The sequence below is a fragment of the Echinococcus granulosus genome, assembly GCF_000524195.1.
Source record: "Echinococcus granulosus chromosome Unknown EG_S00110, whole genome shotgun sequence".
NCBI lineage: Eukaryota > Metazoa > Platyhelminthes > Cestoda > Cyclophyllidea > Taeniidae > Echinococcus > Echinococcus granulosus.
This window is the reverse complement of record NW_020170490.1, coordinates 250881-256880: the sequence shown is the minus strand read 5'-3', so window position 1 is coordinate 256880 and position 6000 is coordinate 250881.

Sequence of the window (6000 nt, the reverse complement as noted above, 5' to 3'; positions counted from 1 at the left end):
AAACTTCCAAAAGTCGACTTCCAACTATATACACGAGACCGCCAATGGAACCCACCACAGAATAGGTTTCGCAAGAAAGCTAAACTTTGTACGTTGAAAGTAAATTCTGAAAATACTTGGCTGATAATATATTTGTCTAGCCTGGAATTGTTTGAGGCTCGTACATCAGAGACTATTTTAATCGTCCTTTGTGAAGAGACGAAAGAAACACTTTCAGTATCTTCTTTCTGAGGAAGCAGTAATTTCCTTCTGAACTTCCATGAAGCATTTTGACACCTTAGAAGTCCTTCCTAATAACTTCTGAAATTATACTTCTGACATTTTCAATTCGATTGCATTGAAGAAAGAAAGGGATGCAAAGTTTCACAGAATATGGACATGAAGGTAGCAAGTGACGAAAAAAGCTTGCACAATCTCTGGAATGAGCGTTAGCTAAAAGGTCTTGTTCCAACTTGCAGGGACTTGTAGAGTGCCGCCGGTGTTGACTGGCTTCATAAAATACTACTACCGTGAGATTTTGATGGTCTCTAACAGACTCAAATGTTGGTTGAATTTGGAATTTAAGGTTCTCTGTTTGACGAGTTTTTTAAGCCTCTCTTCATAGTCATCGCATATCATTTGTAGGCGGTGAATTGGCGGACTGCACCACCCAAAAATGACTGAGGAAACTTGACTCAGAATGCGTTAATTTTTATTTTACGTTACCCTATGCTTAAGGACCACTAAAGTAAGGAACAACCCTCTTTCCGGAGGAAGAAATTAAGTTTTGTCCATTTCTTTGTACCATGAAATCGCCTGCATCGTACCGTGAATCGCATCTCGACTGCCATTCGGAAACCGCGCAGGGATAAAGATGGACAGAAATTGTATAACTCCTCATTTGTTGCCTCCAAAAACGATATACGGTGTTCCAAATTTATCCAAAAGAGACAAAAAAATTCGAGCAACGATTCGTGACTCGTCACGATGCGCAGGACTCCTCTTGCATTGGGATTCAACCCTTGAACAGTTGCGCACGTTTTGATGAGGAAATTTGATATTCCAGAAAATCTGCGCCGCCCTCCCGCACACAACCGCTTGACTGCGAGGCAACGTCTTCAATGGAACTTACACGAATAAAATCGTAGTATTAATTGTTAAAAGTCATTTATTGTGTGAATTTTGCGCCAACGGCGAGCAATAAGGGGAGGATGCGAACGAGCCTGCGAAGCGATGCTTTCCGATTTTTCATGGTCTGCTGTTGAGACGACATTCCGACTTGAAGCTGGTGGGCTTTCTGGCTTGCAAATGACATTCAAGATGATACCCAAGCACCTCTCTCCATGTAAACATGGTTAAAGTTGAGGATAAAACGAATTATTTAACTCCCAACGAACATGTTCTAATGCACACCGGTACATTTGTCGACATGACAGTTCTCATTTGTAATGTTTGTTTACTGAGACAAATGTTCCATTTGTCGCTAGTAAGTTGGATTACAGTCAAAAACAATTCTTCAAAATGTCAAGGCAGTTAAATATTCTTTCTCCTAGCCGTAGAAAGCAAAGTTTTAACTTCAAACTAATCACATTGTAGCGTTCCAAGCCTTCTAGACGAGTTAAGGCTACCGGCATTGTTTAAAGTCCAAGCCCCTGTTTGGAAGGACAATCTGCGGAGAGCTAAGCAGGGTTAAACAAGCTATCAAAGCATTGAAATCCTACTATACAATGCTGTCTAGCGTCCTAAGTCTTCTCTGAATCTGTAGGAAGTGACAGTAGTATGGTGGAAGCTTGGTGTTTACTGACATCGTCTGGAGGCCATGTCGCCGAGCTGGAGGACAATCTGTGGAGCCTTAAACGCCCGCACAATCAGCTTATTCAAGATAGCTATTAAAAGTATTCTGTAAGATAAAATTTCATAGTGATTAACGAACCAAAAATGAAGCTAGAAGGGATTAAAAAAACAATCTCTTCACCTTTATGCCAGCCGGGTGCAAAAAAAAATCATCTGAACATCTGCAAGGCGGAATGCTTCCTTACGAAGCCATCATAAAAGGTCGGCAGAGATTATCGCTTCATAGGCCTCTTAATGCTTGACTTTGGTGAAAAAATCACACACCGAATGACCATCTAAAAATGAATATTACAACGCTCTCGTGTAATTTCCATTGGTTGGGATTTTTCGGGTCGGGTGGCCGGATTTATGCATGGTGGGCGGCGCGGGCTTCCCTGAAATATCATATTGCAGCGTCTGCAACTGTTCGAGAGGCAAACTCATTCACACGAGGAAGCTAGACATCGTAATAGAGGAATTTTCCAATGTGGCGCATCATGATCGGTTTCAAATGCTTGCATCTATTGCGGTTACGACGTTTCACTTGGGCACGGGAACAACTTCCACACCTTTTTTTGCCTTGATGAACAAGTCCACTGCCTGTTAGGGTGGACAGACTGATTGATCTCCAAATGCTTGTTCGGGGAACTTTGCGCACCATCCTATTTGACCAGTTTCCACGGGACTGTTAAATTACTTCCAACCGTGGTGATGTAGAGGGGAGGACCGGCTCAACTGCTGAGAGGGGAGGATATTTCACGTCGAGTGAATAATTCATGGCATTTGGTTAAAATCCTCATTTTACAGCAGGCACGCTAAGACACACAAAAAGCAGAGGAAAGAGCGGAATCCATCTGCAACTACAGGGAAGGACGCTTTGCCCGCATTATTAGTGCTTGTACTGGCCTTTCAAAAGATGCATGGCCCCTCATGGTGTCCAAAAATGTCCCTTTTGATATCCTTCACTAAAAATTGCCCTTATTTTCCTAATTGTGGCCTATTTGCTTCTTTCTCCGTTGCATATATTTATTTAAAAGAGGATAAAATAATTGTAGAAGCAGTAGGTGAAGAGAATTGTGTTGAACGACCGGTGACTTTGAAAGCATCCTCATATAGTCAATGTCAGGCCTGACAAGAAAAGGTGTTCAGTCACGTTTGTGTAGAATGTGCCAGTCCACATTTCACGCGTTGTTTATTTAACGTTTTTGCTAAATAAAAAAGCAAGAATTTAGTGCATTCACGTAATCTCCTCTCTCTTGCTCCCTGTTAGACCAGGAGCTTGCATTGTCCTATTTGCTATAAAGCCTCATTTAGTGGGGATAGTTGATGTGTAGTCAACATGATTTTATTCTTTACACCTGATCTCTTCCCTCTACTAAACTAATTAATAATATTATTGTACTTTATTCTAGGTAAGGAATGCTCTAGCATTCGAATGTTGGTGTCGATAAGCTAGACAATGAATTGAATGTTAGACACTTAAAAGTAGGTGAAAGAACAAAAAATCGTTTAGACCTTTGACTGTAATGCATGCCCGTTTGAAAGTTCCTTCCAAGGCGAAGCCCCCAGCATATGCAACCTCGTGATTGGGGAGAAGACCAACTCCTGACCGATATAAGCACAGTTTCCCTCCAACCTTTTCATAAAGTCATCAAACGAAAGATGACTCCATCATATTATCAAATAGTGACTGCTGGTGCATGGAATACGCTTTTTCTGTTAGCAATTGTTTTCACGTATCATGGCCCATTTCAGAACAGAAACTGGGTGGTAATAGTAGGTGTGGTCCCATAACCAGTGTTTGTAGTCAGTGCTTGAAATGTTTACAATTTTTGCAGTCAATCTAATCAGGAAGAAAGGATGGTTTAATTTGCATTTGTTCTTAGGTGCACCAACGATTAGTGGCTATTCACTAAGCCTTTGGAGGCACTCCAAATTGTCAGTTTTCTTATTCGTTTAAAGTATGAGAGAAATAAAAATACCAAACAAATCAAGCGACACATTCTCCAAGCCCAAGATAGATGCCTATAATGACATTTTCATACAATTGCAGATCAAAGAAAGTTTTAAGTGACACGATCGAATACACCACTGGCAACCAATAAGAGCATGGCCTTCGGAACAGGCCCCGGGTGACTTTCACAGCGGTCAACCAGAGAAGGGCGTACAGAGTAACAGCAATTTGGCGCCAAATATTTCTCTGTACTTTAGCGCAAGTTATCGACATCAAGCTGCTTCGCTTTTATTTAACTTCATCAAAGAGAACATCATGGACACAAGGGAACAAATGGAAGGAGTCGACTTTCCACACCAATAAAATGACCGCATAAGGTGTCAATATAAAATTACCGTTTCTCTTATTCTACTTAGGTAACAAACTTCTAGAAAGAGGAAATTGGAACAAAATTCCGCAAGTAATTATTTAGTCTTAAGGAAATTCCTGCAATAAGTGGGCTGTACAAAGCATACCAAATTAGACTTTAAAGTACCCTAATTTCAGTGGGTTTTAGGAATTAATTAGTAGTGAGAAGTAGATAATGGACATTTCTTCGGCAAAAATACTTTTAATATTCTTTATTCTGTGGAGGGATTCCATGATAACAACCAAATAATTGCAGAAAGTTGGGTAAAATGTTTTATCCGTTGAAATTATCACTGTTCCAATCTACCTCTAATCCCTTCCCAACGAAGCATAGGCTTGCAAATTCCACTTTTATTAAACGTTATTTCCCAAGAAGCAAACAATCTAGCCCTGACCACCTTCAATTGTCTCGTGCTTGTGTTTTCCAACTTGCTGTCTATTCTGTGATCATCGCAGTACTGAATGTCAATGCCAAGGTGACGGACACCATCTGATGAGAAACAACACTAAATAAATGTGGTGGATGAAGGTGAGACGGGAAAGTTTTTTTCCTCCCACCTATTCTAAAGAGTAATATAAAGTATCCACAACGGTAAATATCCAAGGTATTGTTCTAAGGGAAAAAGAAAAGGACTTTTCCTCGGTGGTTCTAAAATTTCACCAGTTTTTTGAGAACCACCTCGAACTATGCACATTCGAGTTGTAGCAGGTAAAATCATCCCCAAATCACCTCTTACACAAATACATAGAAATTGCGGTTTTTAATGGACCGAGTGCTTTCCGACTTTAAAGTGTGGGGTGGTTAGCCAGGTATGGAGTGGATGGTTTAGAGGCCAATCAATGACATGTTTGTTTGCTAAACGAAAGTTGAAATACAAAAGACAATTCTCATACTAGTCAGGGAGTGGTAGAAAAAGTGAAGTGCACAGGGTGTTTTATGACGTACATGAAGGGAGGGGACGAAAGAGTGAAGGCCCCTGAAGCCTATTGTCATCCATTAATGCACTTGGGTGGCACCCACTTGTTTGGTACTTTCCATCATTAATTTTTCGTCCCACCTAATTTACGTATAAACAAGTCATTTCCTCATCACGTGCATTAAATTTTAACGGAAGATGGAGAGATGGTAGAGACATCTCTTAATGGGCATGATTCATCATTAGAGTCAGATTTCGTAAGCCATTTTGTTATCTCACTCACACCAAATGATACACATCGCATTTGGCGAGGTCAACTTGGCAACAAAGCTAAATTCATTTCGTGAGGAGGGTAACCACAAATCCAACTAACATATGAGACTATAAAAGGAGCAGGTAGCATCGAACACAATGAGGAGTAGCATATTGAAGCAAATTAACGATGACATTCGACTAGTTTCAACCGGTTCTAAAGAGCCACCACATTGGCTACACCGAACACCGCGATAACTCCCATGGTTATTGCGATCTTTTCATTAGCTACTAATGATGAAAATCCTCATCTTCGGCGAAGCCACTCACCGCCTTTGTTTGTCCCAATTGCAACGATGCGTTTTCGGAAGGAAGAGAAGTTTAGAAGAGTGGGTATTGTTATGGGGGCAATCTCACGTAAACACCTCTGGAAAGATCAACAAAGATTGATGAGTTTGTTAGAGCACGGCCAAATAAGGTAGAGGGCGTCATCAAGGGTTTGGGAAGTCCTCTTTCTCAAAATTCCTCGTAGAAAAGAGGTGAGACAAAAAAGGGATGGTCAATCCTAGCAATAATTTAAAAGCTTTTGTAAGGGAGGGAGGAAATGGAGCAAGGGTAGGATCTTATAGGCGTCAGGAATCGCCTGGAAGATCTGAT